General features: G+C 48.5%; 1 non-coding gene across 1 annotated transcript; it reads right to left on the bottom strand.

Annotated features, from left to right (window-relative positions):
• Window positions 1–1,798: 1,798 nt before the first annotated feature.
• On the bottom strand, window positions 1,799–1,870 carry TRNAE-UUC (transfer RNA glutamic acid (anticodon UUC)). Its single transcript has one exon. It is a non-coding gene; the product is annotated as a tRNA-Glu (tRNA).
• Between the last annotated feature and the right edge of the window lie 3,222 nt (window positions 1,871–5,092).

Here is a 5,092-nt window from a genome sequence, read left to right as displayed (position 1 = left end):
CAGAGCCATTGAACTATATAGGAAATAGTGAGCTTTTTTTTTCTATCCAAGTTTCTAAGGATAGCCTAGAAAATAGCTGAAATAGAGTCGAGTGCTCCACCTACTGGCTGAAAATGAGAATACAAAATAACCAAATCCTTGTGCAAGAAATACACTACTCAGAAAAATGAAAGGAACACTTTGAAAACACATTGGATCTCAATGGGGAACGATCTCCTGCTGGATCTCAAAACTGATATGGACAGGTAATATGTTAGCAACGTTAAGATGCCCCATCGTTTGATGGAAATGAAAATGATCGACCTACAGAGGACTGAATTCGAAGACACCCTGAAAATCAAAGTGCAAAAATGATGCAGCAGGCGAGTCCATTTTGGTGAAATGTCATTGCGGCAACTCAGAATGGTCCTCAGTAGTTTGTATGACCCCCATGTGCTTGTATGCATGCCTGACAACGTCGGGGGAGGGTCCTAATGAGACCACGGATGGTGTCCTGGGGGATTTCCTCCCAGATCTGGACCAGGGCATCACTGAGCTCCTGGACAGTCTGAAGTGCAACCTGGAGGTGTTGGATGGACCGAAACCTGACATCCCAGAGGAGATCTATTGGGTTTAGGTCAGGTGAGCGTGGGGGCCATTCAATTGTATCAATTCCTTCATCCTCCAGGAACTGCCTGCATACTCTCCCCACATGAGGCCGGGCATTGTCATGCATAAGGAGGAGCCCAGGACCCACTGCACCAGCGTAGGGTCTGACAATGGGTTCAAGGATTTCATCCCGATACCTAATGGCAGTCAGGGTGCCATTGTCTATCCTGTAGAGGTCTGTACGTCCCTCCATGGATATGCCCCCCCAGACCATCACTGACCCACCACCACAACGGTCATGATGAACCATGTTACAGGCAGCAGAACGTTCTCCACGGCTTCTCCAGACCCTTTCATGTCTGTCACATGTGCTCAGGGTGAACCTGCTCTCATCTGTGAAAAGCGCAGGGCACCAGTGGTGGACCTGCCAATTCCGGGGTTCAATGGCAAATGCCAATCAAGCTGTATAGTGCTGGGAAGTGAGCACAGGGGCCACTAGAGGATGTCGGACCCTCGCCACCCTCATGAAGTCTGTTTCTGATTGTTTGGTCAGAGACATTCATGCCAGTGGCCTACTGTAGGTCATTTTGTAGGGCTCTGGCAGTGCTCATGCTGTTCCTCCTTGCACAAAGGAGCAGATACCGGTCCTGCTGATGGGTTAAGGACCTTCTACAGCCCTGTCCAGCTCTCCTAGAGTAACTGCCTGTCTCCTGGAATCTCCTCCATGCTCTTGAGACTGTGCTGGGAGACACAGCAAACCTTCTGGCAATGTATTGATGTGCCATCCTGGAGGAGTTGGACTGCCTGTGTAACCTCTGTAGGGTCCAGGTATGGCCTCATGCTACCAGTAGTGACACTGACCCGAGCCAAATGCAAAACTAGTGAAAAACAGTCAGAAAAGATGAGTAGGGAAAAAATGTCAGTGGCCTTCACCTGTAAAACCATTCCTGTTTTGAGGGTCTTCTCATTGTTTCCCATCTAGTGCACCTGTTGTTAATTTCATGAACACCAAAGCAGCTGAAACTGATGAACAACCACCTCTGTTACTTACCTGACCAGATCAATATCCCAGGAGTTTCATTGACTTGATGCTAGACTGATGCTCTGATTAAAAAATCTTCCTTCAATTTTCTTCAACATTTATTTTGTATAGCACGTTTCTCTCTGGGGACTCGAAAGGCTTAGTTAGCAAGGCAGCCTTCTTGGAGATTACGTTGGCCGGGAATTGAACCCGGGTCAGCTGCTGGAAAAACAGCTATGCTCACCACTGCACCACCAACGCAAGGTATGTCTTTGAAGTGTGGGAGGAAACCCTGGGAGAACATGCAAACTCCATGCAGGTAGGGTCCTGGTCAGGGTTTGAATCAAGGACCCCGGTGCTGCAAGGCAGAAAAGGCTGAAGGTTTTTTTTTACCTGAATGCATTTTCTGCATAAGTTAGCCCCCCCCCGCCACTCCCCCTATATTTACATGAGCCTGATCTCTATCCAGCGCTGTGCCCGAGGGCAGAGGCTCTTTTTGCTCTCTCTCCCCTCACAGGAACGGAGACAGCAGCGGGAGCAATCGGCTCTTGCTGTTGTCAGTCATAGCCAGTGGGGGAGGCGGGGGGGGGCGGTTTGATCCACACTCCTTGTGTCAATGGATACGAAGAGTTCGGCTCGGGATCGAGCCTCCATTAGTCCCCCTATAGCAAATGGATTGCTATGGGATGCATTCAGCAAGGGGGGGGGAAGACAAGAGCGCTGACAGGGAACCCAAGGACAGGAGGATTGGGGCTGCTCTATGCAAAACCATTACAGAGCAGGTAAGTAGAACATGTTTGTAAAGCTACATGTTTTTTTAAACATTACAAACGCTTAAAGCGGAACGTCACCCAAAAGGGAAAATTCTGCTTTTCTGCCTCATTCCCCCCTCCTCTACTACCTTTTGGACACTTTTTTTGTGGGGGGAGCGGGTACCTGGTTTTGACAGACTCTCGCTCTCACGTCCGGCTGGATAGCCACGGAGGATCCACCAGAAGTTCTCCTCTCACCCCCTCCCTGCCTGCAGCCTTCTGGGACACGTCACAGCTCCCAAAAGGCTGCGAGGAACATTCATTGAGCGCAGCACGGCTCGCACATGCATCCTTTTGGTATTAGAAGAATGAAAATGTTGGATTAAAACCACAGAAAACTTTCTATTGTTGGTAAAACAGATCTGCAGGAGCAGCATAGAGGACTGCTAGTCTGTACAGAGACCCCTACAGGTTGGATGACATGAAGTGGGGGGGTGGTTAGGGGGCAGAGAGCAGAACTCTAGCTTGTAGCCCATGGACACCATGTCCCTTACACAAGTGTCCGAGATACATGCTAACAGAGTGTCTGCAAAGGGCAACAGATGGTCCCCCCACTCTGTAAAGTGGGGACATCCCTTCAAGATGTTCAGTAGGACCTGTCTACAGGTCTGGGGGATTAGAGGCCCAAGGATTGTGACAGCTTGAGGTCCAGGCTTTTTCTGCTGGGGAAAAGAGAACTCTTACCACCACTGACATACTTTGTGAAGTTGTCTGAGGGTCAGGGTTTGGGTTAGAGGTCCCGTAGAGATGTTCTCCATCGATAGGCATGAGCAACAAACGTGTGCCTTGCAGTGCTGATGCGCCGATCCCTGCGCATCACGCTGTTCATTTTTTAGGAACTTTATTAAAATGTCACACAGTAACATTTCATAAAGTTCTATCGGCCAGTGCGAGGTGACTGCTGCACTGGAAAAAAGTGTGGCCAGGCATACCTAATTTCAGCGCACACCGCCTGCGCAACACTGCAATGCATTGGTGTGTACCAGCCACACTGGAGACAAGGCAAAGAGTTGCAAAAAGCAGGCATCTATTCATTGAGAGCGCTGGCCCTTGAAGGACGCCAAAAGTTCTAGAGGCCATTCAAGATCATTCTCCTTTTGTGTAAGTTTTGTGAATTGGGTGTAAGGTATCAAAATATTCAAACATGTCTTACCTTCAGTTACGTCCTAGGCTTATGGGGGTACTAATAGACAATGTTATCCATGATTTTGTTACTGCGTTCCTCCATTGTTGGTGGGGTGTAGTCATCAAATGATTCATCACTTGATTCAGTGCTGTGATCACTCGGTTCAGTCATGTTGGTATTTGGTGGTGGGAAGATTAGGTCCAGCACCCGGTTAATCACCATCAGCAGCATTACAAGCAATGATATGAGCAGCCCCACCAGCATTAAGAGAACAAAATGAAAGGATTCTGACCAGCAATATTCTGCATCAATATTTGTAAGCAGGGATGGGTCTCCATTCTCTAAGGCCGCCCCATCGCTGGACCAGTGGTAATTGAAGTTGCCCAGTCCTTCCTGAATGAGTTCAATCAGCTTCTGGAAAACCAAATATTGTCCTACTGTCAGGGCCAGGTAGTTTCTGTGCAGGATGTAATTCAGAATGATGGCACTTATCAGGAGTATGATCTGAAACCAGTATGCAGTGGTGGTCAGTAATGAACACCAGCTGGAGGGTTCTGGCGGCTCTTTTGCGGTTTCTCTGACAGAATCGTCCACTTGCTGCTCTGTTGATTTGATGTTCAACTGCTTCACCGGATCTCTGGGGGTCATTTTCCCTTTCTCTGACCTTTTCCTCCTCTTGCTGTTCTGGTGACTTGGTAATCTCTTCCTTTACGGGCATGTGAATCTCTGGGGGCTCTTGGCAGACATTTTGCTTAACCATTGGAAAAATTTGTTACAAGTCCATAGAATTCCCGCTGGCCCCTCCGTTGTATTAACGTGTCTCTCTGGGTGGTCATTTTCCCTTTCTCTGTTCAAATCTTCCACTTGGTGCTCCGCTTACTTCACATGCTCTTCTTTCTCCAGCTTGTGGATCTCTGGGGGGTCATCTTCCCTTTCTCTGACCTCTTTCTCCACTCGCTGCTCTGTTGACTTAGTGTGGCATGTGAATCTCTGGGGGCTCTTGGTGGACTTTTTGCTTTCTTAACCATTGGAAGAACTTGTTAAAAATCCATAGAATCTCCCCAGGCCCCCCCCATTGTCTTCACATTCTCCTCCTCTATCATGCGGATCTCTGGGGAGTCATCGGGTCATCGTCCCTTTCTCTGACCTCTTTCTCCACTTGCAGCTCCGGTGACTTGGTAATCTCTTCCTTCACCGGCATGTGAATCTCTGGGGCTCTTGGCTGACATTTTGCTTTCCTAACCATGTGATAAATGTATTAAAAAGCCATGAAATCTTCCCTGGCCCCTCCGTTGTCTTCACATGGATCTCTGGGGGGTCATTTTCCCTTTCTCTGTCCATATCGTCCACTCGCTGCTCTGGTGACTTGCTGCTCTCCTCCTTCACTGGCCTGTGGATCTCTGGGGGGTCATCTTCACTTTCTCTGGCCTTTTCCTCCACTTTCTCCTCCATTATCTTGATGTTCTTTTCCATCACCGGAATGTGGATTTCTGGGGCCTCTTGGATGACATATTGTTTTTCTAACCACGGGATGATTGTATTAAA

This window comes from Staurois parvus, unplaced genomic scaffold, assembly GCF_062004578.1.
Source record: "Staurois parvus isolate SC_StPar_1 unplaced genomic scaffold, SC_StPar_1.0 ptg001553l, whole genome shotgun sequence".
In the NCBI taxonomy this organism is placed as follows: domain Eukaryota; kingdom Metazoa; phylum Chordata; class Amphibia; order Anura; family Ranidae; genus Staurois; species Staurois parvus.
Note: the sequence above shows the minus strand (reverse complement) of the source record. Positions and strands in the feature narration are given on the sequence as shown.